Below are 12280 nucleotides of genomic sequence, written 5' to 3'. Positions count from 1 at the left end.
CATCAATATTACATGGTGTCAGAAGAAAAGAATTCAGAAAGAAGAGGAAATGGCGCAGTTTCAACCACCACCGAATCTAAGTTTGCAAGGGAACTTGGCAGAAAACTGGAGAAACTGGAGTCAGCGTTTTGAGATCTTCTGTACCGCCAGCGGCATCGCGGAAAAGTCCGAGAAGGTGCAATGTGCAACTTTTCTTCACGTCGCGGGAGATGAAGCGGTAAAAGTATACAATACTTTTGAATTTGGAGACGACGAGAAAGACAAAATTGAAGTGCTGAAAAAGAAGTTTAAGGACTATTGTGAACCTAGAAAAAACTTAACTTACATACGGCACATGTTCTTCACAAGAGCGCAGAAACAGGAAGAAACCATTGATGCATATGTCACAGATTTAAGAAAAAAAGCCAAGGACTGTGAATTCAAAGATTTACATGATTCCCTGGTATGTGACAGAATTGTGTGTGGCATTACGAATGACCAAGTGAGAGGCAGATTATTCAGAGAGGCAGATCTGACACTTGAAAAGGCCATTAATATTTGCCGTGCCAGTGAAATAACGACCAGCCAGGTGAAAGCTCTCACTGAAGAGGCAGAAGTGAGTAGACTGATGACAAAAGAAAATAAAGGAACATTCAAACCTGTGAAAGCAGAGTTGAAAGAAATAAACTGCAATAGATGTGGACTCAAGCATGCAGTAAAAAAATTTCCTGCATTTGGACAATCATGCAATTTGTGCAAGAAAAAGAATCATTTTGCTAAAATATGCAGATCACAAGTTCAAAGGAAGCAGCAAGGAAAGAGAGTGCATACAGTGGAGCAGAGAGAAAGTGAAAATGACATGTTTCTGGGAGCAGTATACACAGAGGAAAAAGTCATTTCTGTAATGGATTCTGGAGATACAAACAATGAGATTTGGACAGAAAACTTCAAGATCAACAAAAAACTGGTGTCATGTAAGCTGGACACAGGAGCAGATTGTAATGTTATGTCTGTGAAAACTCTCACTGCACTTGAAGCTGCAGGTTCATTGAAAGCAAGTCAAACAAAACTAGTTCCCTGTTTTGGTCACAAGGTGGCAGCAATAGGCAAGAAACAACTGATCTGTGAGTACAAAGGAAAAAAGCACAAGATTGAGTTTGAAATCACTCAGGAAGATGTGAGCACTATAATTGGAGGTACTACATGCTTAAAAATAGGCTTACTTCAGAGAGTATATGCAGTTGGAAAAGAACAAGACATTCTCAAAGACTATAATGATTTGTTTGATGGTCTTGGTTGTTTGCCAGGTCAGCATCACATCCAAATAGACCCCTCAGTCTCACCAGTCGTACACGCACCCAGAAGGATTCCTGTAGCCCTGAGAGACAGAGTGGTCAAAAAACTGCAGAGAATGGAAAACATGGGAGTTATTATAAGACAGACAGAGGCAACAGAGTGGGTTAACAGCATGGTGACTGTAGTTACACCCAAGAAAATTCGGATATGCATGGATCCAAAAGACTTGAACAGAGCAATTAAACGAGAACATTATCCATTGCTCACTGTGGAAGAAGTTGTGTCTCGTATGCCAAACGCCAAATACTTCTCTGTGTTAGACGCTAACCAAGGATTTTGGCAGATCAAGCTGGATGATGAAAGCTCAAGGCTCTGTACATTTAACACACCCATCGGTCGTTACAGGTTTCTACGGCTACCTTTTGGCATCTCATCAGCACCTGAAGTGTTCCAGAGAGCGGTAGCACAAATGATTGAGGATCTGGATGGCGTTGTGAACATCATAGACGATTTGCTAGTATGGGGCGACTCGAAAGAGGAACACGATGACAGACTGAGAAAGCTGCTGGACAGAGCAAGACAATACAACCTGAAACTGAACAGAAACAAATGTTTCATCGGAACTAATGAAATCACATATATTGGACACACACTCACAGATAAAGGACTGAAACCAGATGAAGAAAAAGTAAGAGCAGTGACGGAGCTACCCCCACCTCAGGACAAACAAGAATTACAGAGGTTTTTAGGAATGGTCCAGTACTTGGCCAAATTCATACCAAACCTGTCAGACATCAGTGCACCATTGAGACAGCTGCTTGACGGAGACATAGAGTGGCACTGGGAAGAAGCACAGAAAACGAGCTTTGAAAATCTTAAACAGCTCGTCACCAAGGCTCCAACTCTGAAGTTTTATGATGTCAACAAGCCAGTGACACTCTCGGTTGATGCAAGTTCACAAGGCTTGGGAGCAGTTTTACTGCAAGATGGACTACCTGTAGCCTATGGGTCACGAGCACTAACAGATTGTCAGCAAAGATATGCTCAGATAGAAAAAGAGCTGCTAGCAATTGTGTATGGCTGTGAGAAGTTTCACCAGTACGTTTATGGAAAAGACATTCAGGTTGAAAGTGAACACAAGCCACTGGAGAGCATCTTTAAGAAATCTCTGCACCAAGCACCCATGAGATTACAGAGAATGCTCCTGAGATTGCAAAGATATAGCCTAAAAGTGACATACAAACCCGGCAAAGAACTCCATATTGCAGACACACTGAGCAGAGCATTCTTAAGAGAGAAAGAGGAAGATTTGATGGGAAAAGAGCTGGAGGTAAACACGATTACACCTCAACTACCAATGTCAGAGGAAAAGTTGAATAAGTTTAAGAAAGCTACAGCAGAAGATCCAGAACTACAACATCTAAAAGAGAGAGTTCAGAGAGGATGGCCAAAAAAGCGGCATGCTGTTCACAAAGACATTCAGCCATATTGGACATTCAAGGAAGAGATCACATACACAGCTGGACTGATGTTCAAGGGATCAAAGCTCATAGTACCACAAAGGTTGAGACAAGAAATGCTTGAAAAAATTCACGAATCACACTTGGGAATGGTCAAGTGCAAAGAAAAAACCAGAGACATTTTATATTGGCCAAACATGTCCAAACACATTGAAGAGACAATGTCAAAGTGTGCAGTCTGTAACAAGAACAAGAACAGTAATCCAAGAGAACCATTACTATCACACCCAGTACCAGACAGACCATGGGAGAAAGTAGGCACAGACTTATTTCACTACAAAGGAGCAGAGTTTGTGTTATGTGTGGACTACTTTTCTAAATTTCCAGAGATCATGAAACTGAAAGACACTACCAGTCACAGTGTCATAGTGGCTCTGAAATCAATATTTGCCAGGCACGGGATACCTGATGTTGTGATTTCAGATAATGGACCTCAGTATGACAGTGCTGAGTTCAAGGACTTTGCTGAAAGCTGGGAATTCAGGCATGTCACATCTAGTCCCACACATGCCCAGTCCAATGGTCAGTCAGAACGAACAGTACAAACAATCAAAAATCTGCTCAAGAAATCAGAAAATGGAAAAGGAGATCCCTATATTTCACTCCTGGAGTTTCGCAATACACCACTGGAAAGTGTAGGCTTATCCCCGGCGCAGTTGCTAATGGGACGAAGACTCAAAGGAAAGTTACCAACTTCCACTTCTCTACTCACTCCAAAGGGATCAGCTCAAGCACAGAAACACCTAAGAGGAAGACAGGAGAAGCAAAAGCTTTACTTCGACAGACAGACAAGAAATCTTCCAGACTTGCATTCGGGTGAGAATGTAAGGATGCAGAGAGGAACAACATGGCAGCCTGCAGTGGTTCTCCACAAGCATGAGCAACCACGTTCATTTGTGGTTCGTACACCTGATGGAAGACTTTACAGAAGAAACAGGAAACATCTGAGGAGAACGGAGGAGAAAACCTTTCCACCAGCAGAGGGACAGAGTCTGAATGAGGAAAACAACAATGATGAGAGTCAACATACTGAGCAACCCAATGACAATGAACAGACTGTTGATGCTCATGACAATGAGACTCCTAACCAATCTATCTTTTATAGAACCAGATCTGGCAGACAAGTGATATTACCTGCTAGATACAGAGAGTAAATTTCAGTTACTTAGCATTCTAAGGAAATGTTGTTATGGGTTGGGATGTTATATTTTTTTAGTATAATACAAATGTTTTATTTGTTTCATTACTTGTTAAAAAGGGGGATGTGACGTATGCGAGTTGTTTGTTATCGCGAGACACACACTAGGAGGCGGTGTTGTACATGTGACTGAAGTGCATGGTGAATGGCGAGTCTGTGATAATTAAAGCCTGTTCAAACATCGGAGGTCGTCCTGACTCATCAATATTACATATATATTGCCGGGTTGGCCGTGACCTACGACATGACACACATGCGTCATTACTATCAGTCTTGCCTGTCTTGCCAAGCAAGTACGTGAAGAATTACAAAAGGGGAAGCAACGTTTTACAATCAACTGCAAAAATGTTACGATCTTAAAGGAATCACCTTGCGCAGGTTAGTAATCACATTTTGATAGAAAGAAATCAGGCTGGGAAGTGTGAAGTGGATGCTAAAGTGGGTGCTAGCATGCTAATTTGGGTCATCAATGTATATTTTTATAAAGAAAGTGACTCATTGCACATCATTTTCTAAATACAAGTGGCGAGTGCTGAGCCTTTTTGGCTACTATCCCACTATCCCAGGGGATGGTTCAAATGTGGCAAGTAATGGGTACGGTGGCCCAGAAGGGTCACAACACTTTAGATTTCGCAACACAAGACAAAGTAACACACTACAATTTGTCACATCACTAAAAAAAATAACTCACAACACGAAACAATAACTCAAAACACAATAACTCATAATAAACCACAATAACCCACAACAACAAGGAATAACTCAACACAGTAATTTACAACACAACACAAAAACTCAAAACACAACACTTTAAATCAAAACGGAAGTGCTTTTATTCTGAAATTTCCACTGGGCTACAACACCGGTAATCACGTCTCCATTAAGGGTTCATGAGCTTGTTCAAAGATTCTCCCACAGCTTCTCTCCTGCTCTGTCTGAGCCGTCTGGATGTCAGCCGCTTCCGCGTGTTTCTGTGTCTATGTGACCCACTTTAAAGGCTCACTGTCCCTCAAAAACCAGAGAGGGGAAAATGGGGATCCTTTGTATTGTTATTATTGTCGGTATGAAAATAAGAAAAAGTTTGGTAAAGTTTAAAAAATATTCACAGATTTGGACTTCCAGCTCAATAAACTCTTCTAATAAATTGATGATTGTTTTTTTCTGCCTTTTAAGGATAATTGTTCTCTTCCAGCAGTAAATGCCGACACGTAGCGAGCCGGCTGCCAAGGGACCGTCAACAAAGTGCAAACTCCGAGCAAAGACCATTCTGTAAAAATGAATAATCTCTTAAAAACGAATAAATGTCTGCATTTATATGAGCTGGTACTGACTAATCATGACCCTATTGTCCTAATAAAACGAAAATTATGTCAGAACATTTGTTAGCTTCAGTATCTTTAGAATTATTGAGCATTTTTGATCAAATATTATCCATGTTTTAAAAGAAAAGTTAAAAAAAATAAACGAAGCAAATTTATGACGTAATCTTTGTTGTATTAGGACAATAGTGTCATGATTAGGCAAGGCAAGGCAAGTTTATTTGTATAGCACAATTCGTACACAAAGTAATTCAAGGTGCTTCACAAAACAGAAAAATGCATTAAAATCACAATACATCATAGAAATAATCAACATAAAATTTACTTTAAAAGAAAAAAAAAAAAAAGATTTAAAAAGAAAGGAAGGAAAGAAAAGTGCAGATAGGACCTTTCAGTCATATACACAGCTAAACAGAAATGTTTTAAGTCTAGATTTGAACATGAACACAGAAGAGGCCTGTCTTACGCCTTCAGGGAGGCTGTTCCAGATTTTAGCTGCAGAATATTGAAACGCTGATTCCCCTTGTTTAGTTCTGACTCTGGGAATCAACAGGAGGCCGGCCCCTGAGGTCCTCAGAGTCTGAGATGGTTCATATGGCACTAACATGTCAGAGATGTACTTTGGTGCGTGGCCATGGAGAGACTTGTACACAAGCAGAGCTGCTTTGAAGTCTATTCTTTGAGGTACAGGGAGCCAGTGCAAAGACCTGAGCACAGGACTAATGTGATCATACTTCCTGGTTTTGGTCAGGACTCGAGCAGCAGCATTCTGGATGTACTGAAGCTGTTTTACAGCTCGTTTGGAGAGGCCATGATTAGTGTCATGCTTCAGTATCTTCATAGCGATTGAGCACCTTTTTTATGATTCATGTCTCAATTAAAATTTGAAAAAATATATACAATAAAATAAAATAAAGATGGACTTTCTCACAAAATATAGATTGTAGCATGAATATGCTGACGAGTCCTCATTACCAGCTCATATAAATGTAGACATAAATTCATTTTTGAGAGATTATTGATTTTTCCAAGGTTTAATCCCCATAAACACAACCTAGAAACATAAACAGAAAGACCTGCTATCCCACAGAACCAGCTGACACAGAGGGTCAGAGAGAGATGCTTCAATGCAGTGAAAGACAATTAGCAAAGTGCAACCACATGGAGGTGATACCTGTGCTTGACTGCATCTTTTTCTATCACATTTTAATCTTCAAAGGCTTCAACAAACAATACAGTCCGTATGGTCAATGACACCCCACACATCCAGACACCCCCCCCACAAATCCAGGTTGCCTGTGAGAAGGGAAGGCAATCAACTCACGGCAATCACTCCATCAGTCACGGCAGCTTTGGGAGACACAGCAGCAGCAGCCATCTTTACCTGCGCACTAAACTAAAAGGCACATTTGGAAAATTTCTTCACACAGAAATATTGTTTTTTTTGTCTTAGATTATAATATATTTTGAACAAAGTCTGACAATTTAAGAAAAGACCCGACTTGCAAGTTGTAGTCACCTAACGTCTTGACAAATTCACAGATTAGGATCTTAGTCCATGGTGCCAAAAGCTCTGGCACTCTGGACTTGGAAGTTGCCTTAACTCTCAGACAGTTACAAACAAAAGAAGACAAACCAACAAATCATTGGGCTTTGAGCCTCGCCAAGGGGAGGAAAGGAGTGAAGGGGGTGGGAGGTGCGAGGAGTGACGGGCCATCTTGAGTGTGTGTGGGTTTAAATGGGGTGCATGAAGATTATGTCTGAGTGGAGGGGGGGAGGTGCTTGCGTGGATCAGGAGGCCAATTCAAACACTTGTCACAGAAGGCAGGACCAGAGGTGTGTGCACTCGCATGGATTGATGGATGGTTTGCGGGGGTCTAATCTGCCTTGGCCTTGGCCCAGTGCCCTTGCGCGGATTAGAAAGGGCCTCTAAGAGCACAGAGAACAACGCTGCTGGCTAGGATTAAGTCGAATCTAACAGGTGTTTTCTTTTTCAGACGAAAGGGGGGGATTGGTCCATCATTCACTGAAAGCGCAAACCATCAAGTTATTGATGAGACCGGTGTTGCTCAATGGCTAAAATGTGCTTCTTTATTTTTTTAAATCGTGAGTGTTCCCAAACACATCTGGCTCTTTGTGTATTAACTACATATGGATGTGTGCATCTTGAGGAGCAATTTCAATCACATTTTTAGATAATTTCGAAACACGTTGAAATCTAAGATAGCAGGATTGGACCTAAAATGCCTCAACAGAAAAATCTTATCAGCCAAAAAGGCGAATAAAAACAGTTTTGCAAAACAAGTCAGTTACTAAGAGAAAAGCATATATGTGCATGTAGCAACAGACAAGAGGGAGGAGTAGCGACGGGGAGCCTGGGGAGAGCAAAAAAAGCTCTGCTGCTCTCACGCTGAGTCTTTAATGAAGTGAAATGACTGCCTGGTCAGTTCCAACCAGCTGTTGTCCCCACAAAGCCGTGATATTTGGCCTCAGCTCTTTATCCCGATCGGGATGCCCGAGCTCCAAATGACCCGGAGAGCACAGAAAAATAAAAGCAAAGCATCTGTTGTGTTGCTGACTCCAACTGCTCAGGAATGCATGCATGTCTCCATCTGCTGCCCCCCAAAGTCTTTGTGCGATAATCTCACATCGTTCCTTTTCAAAATAGCATCATATTTAATTTTTGCAGTAAATAACTTCGTAATCTTTTATTTTATACTCACTCCTACCCAAAATGCTAACGCCGTTTCATTTCAGCATTGGAACCAGGTATTGCAGCTGCGATGGGATTGTGTTTCTGGTTTCTGCAAGCTTTTGAGATATAACTTGATCCTGTAAACTATCAATTTTTGCATCACATCTAAACTGAAACCATGTTTTATATTATGATGTGTGTACAGTATATTTGTAATGCATAGTATAGTTAATAGCTTCTTATTGACAAAATTGTTTTTATTCTCTTATATATTTATTTATCTTTATCTAAGATCTATATTTATTCTGTTGTATTCTATTGTATTCTATTCTATTTTAGACTGCAGATGGTTGTAATAAATTTGCTTTGGGTTTAATTAATAATAAATACCTGTGAATAGGGAAAAATTGTATGCACACGTAAATGTTTGTATAGGAAGTAAACTATGATTTTTTTTTTTCTTTTTCAAGTACAATTAGATTAAAGTAATTGAAGTTTGACTTCTGGCTGGCCATGGCCAATCAAATATGGAGGTTCAGGGGACGGCGAAGGCAGTCAGAGTCTGAGGAGGAAATCTGGTGAAACAGAGACACACTCTGGAAGAGAGGAGAGCATTGCCTAATTTCCACACAAAAAACATTCAAGTTCAAAATGTGGCAATGGTAAAAAAATAAAAATAAAAAAAGAAAGACAAAATTTGAGTCTTGATCCTTTTTCCTCTATTGTTCCAAAAGGTACAGAAAAAAACTCTCTCTCTTTCTTACTTCCTTCTTCTGATGTCTATGCTTCTTTGTTTCAATTGTGGGTAAAATATTACCACTTTGCACAAATACACTTTGGACATTCAAAAAAATGGGCCTAAAAAAAGCTGCTGCATTCCCCTATTCACATTTGATCATATTATGTGTGCTACAGCAATCAATTTGCATCTTCTACTCCTAATTTTGACATTTTGCCAGAAATTTTGCAGACTCTCCAAAAGTAAAAATGCTAAATGAAATTCTAATCTTGATTGCATCTGCTAAATGAGTCAACAGCAGCATGTGTTTTAAATAAAAACAATTTTTACACAAACTTTAGTTCCTTTAGTTAATGACACCGTGTGCCTTTTTTCTGCAAGTGTCTAACTTTGTTCTATTTTCTGTGACACCGTTGCAGTCACTTCATTAGTTCATTTTTTTAAAGACCCACTCTGATCATCTTTTGATCTATTGTCAAAGCATAGTGGTCTTTTAATTATGATTTTTGCAGTTTTTTAGCGAAAATCTAAAAACCTGTCATTTTCCACTTCATAGTTTCTCTAAAGCGGCAGTAGTTTATTAGAAATTCACCTCTAAGTTGGAGGTGGCATTGTACTCCCCCATTCCCCCTAAATATTCAAGGGAGGATCTTTCTGTCAGCTGTACAGGAAAGGTTGCTGAGGTTTTCAATAAAGGACCATTCATATATGACTGTTGAAAGACCCACTCAAACGAAAATTGTGTTTTTGGTGTTTTTTAAAGATGATCTTATGGCATTTTTCTGATGGAGGTCATAAATAAAGAAAATTAAGCTTAAAATTGCATTTCTGAGTCATTCTTTATTCAAATCATTGTGAATGAAGAGCAGATGAAAATCAAGAGTAGAAAATACGCTGGGCGGGCCACAAGCTCATTATTCTGACTAGATCCATGTACGTCTTTGTTTTCCTCGTCTGAGCTGGTATCTGGCTCAAAACTGTCAGCTGGATAGCTCCAACATTGCTCATCATTTTTGTTGCATCTCTGTGGTTAGGTTGGGGTATTGAGAGGCTGTAAACTAACGGTAAAGTGGGTAAGTAGATGAGTGACGGGAAGTGGGGACGGGCTTACTCATCGTCAACAGTCCTGCCCACAATTCACAAGAGGGGAATTTCTAATGAACTACTGCTGCTCTGCAGAAATTATGTCCTAGAAAATAACACATGTTCTTTTTTATTTATGTTAGCTGAAAACATGATAATCATAATTAAAAGACCACTGGAAATCCTTTGAAAATAGATCAAAAGATGATTGGTGTGGGACTTTTTTATGGCGTATTGAATGAAAAGAAAAGCAGCATTTTTGTCATTTTCTTTTGTTTTGTTATTATTTTCCACTTTTCTTCTTTTTTATAGCATAATGTTATTTTTTTCCCCTAAAAAAATAACAAAATTTGAATTTTAAACTGAACTTCTGTTATTTTAATTCCCAAGTCCACCAGAAGAGGGAAAAAAAGAAAAGGGAATGCTAAGAAAAAAAGTCCCTTCTTTGAGCACAGTGTGTGCTCCAAAGTCACTTGTGGCAGGTGGTTTGGGTTCTATTGTTTATAGAAGGGAGCAAATTGAACTCAAACAAAAGAGAACACCTAACACCCTTCCTTCCCTTAAATCACTGTCTGTGACGAGAAGATTTGTCTTCTCTGTGTGGTCTACAGAGGTTTGGCCGTGGTCTCCACCAGCCCCTGCTGCTTACACCAACATGTCAACAGATAGCTGAGGTGTTGGATGGCCTTTGTCCATGTGTGAGGTCTTAATGGATAATTGCCTTTGTGTATTTTTGTTTCAGAGTAGACGTTTGTCTGATTGTGCTGCTGTCTTGTCAGTTTCCTCATTTATTTTTACTCAATTTCTTGTTGTCTGTTGTCTGCAGTGTAGGTGGACAAAGTATGTTAACTGTTTTAGTGCATAATATGCATTGATAAATGACAATCACTTAAATGTATCACTACATGTTTTTGAGGAAAGAGAAAAGGATACGGCTAAAGACAAAATACATTTACAACAGCTTGAAGTAAATACTGTTACTGAGCAACAAATTTGACAACTTTTTCCTATATTCACACATCTGTATATTATGTTACATTAGATAAATATGTATTATATGTACATGAATTATCATTGCCATTATATATTTATATACAATTTCTTCCTAAAGCATCTTCTCAAAAACTTATGTCTCGCCATTTCAATCAGATCAACAACCCAACAGAAAAACAACCGTATTTAAATGACACCTTCATATATTAGCGTTAATCAGAAGCACTTGCACCTGTCTCATTAAACCAACACTAATTATTTCTGGCCAAAGGGATTAAATGGCTTAACTTCCTGTGAACGGTTAGTCACCTCAGCTGCAAAGCTCCTGTCTCTTTTTGCCCGCAGGAAGTGATGTCTGTAGCGCTGCAGAGCCGTGCGGCCTCATGCTGGGACCTCCTTTTAGAGTCAACGGCTTCCAGCTGTGTGGCACAATGAGGTGACAGGTATGACACCGTCATAATGGGACTTTTCTGACTCCTTTTAACGTTTAGTACATTTTATCGTGATCAGGGTGGGCTTAACAGTGCGATGGGAATGGCGGGGCAGCCAGTGGAAGTGAAGGACATCAGTCGTCCATTTGTTAACCAGCTGGTGATCAATTGCACTTGCTCCAAGCTTTGCAGCCAATCAATGCAATCAATACTACAAAATCATAGATAATCCTAACTAATCTCAGTATATTGGGTGGTAATAAACGAGGATTACAGATGGTTAGACTTCAGTATCTACTTAAAGTCCCATGTTTTGAGTTTTTTTCAAAAGTGTTCCCAGTGGTCTTTCAATCATATTAACCCCTTGTGCTATCTTAGATGACCCCACCCTTAAGGCCCGTTCACACCGGGACGAATTTCGCCGGCGATTTTCGCCGATGTTTAACGCCTCGTGACTAAACAAAGGGCACCAATGAGAGTGTGCACACCGACGCGAAAAAACGCCACGCGTCAAAGCGTCAAAAAAAAAAAACGCCTCGGGTTCGTTTTTTTTTTTCGACGCGTTGCGTCGAAATCTATTCAACCAATGAGAATGGCGCTTTTGCACACGTGTCTGGAGCTTCTGAAGTTACAGTAAAACACAACTTGGGGGCGCTCAAACACAAAACTGCCTTGCTGAACAGACATACCAGCGAAGAAGATAGACGCCAAGTGGCGTCTACACAGCTGCGAAGAAATAGTGACGGACATTCTAAAATATCCCCGAACCAAGCACCAGTTGGAGCTACTGGTGCTTGAAATATTCATGTTTTCTTTGTTTGATTCTGACAAGCGTGTAAATACTTGCTCTCTTCTTCTGAGTGAAAAGCGACTTTAAAAAGCGTAAAGTTGCGCAGCGCCACCTTGTGTACAGGAGTATTTCTGTTTACTTTAAGCGCCATCTAATGTCAGGGAATGAAATTGCATGTTCGCTCGGCTCATCGTCAGCGAAAATCGCCTTGTGTGAACACAAAAAACGTGGGAAAAA

Source organism: Oryzias latipes, chromosome 6, assembly GCF_002234675.1.
Source record: "Oryzias latipes chromosome 6, ASM223467v1".
NCBI lineage: Eukaryota > Metazoa > Chordata > Actinopteri > Beloniformes > Adrianichthyidae > Oryzias > Oryzias latipes.
The sequence above is the reverse complement of the archived record's forward strand: the minus strand, read 5'-3'. Positions refer to the sequence as shown.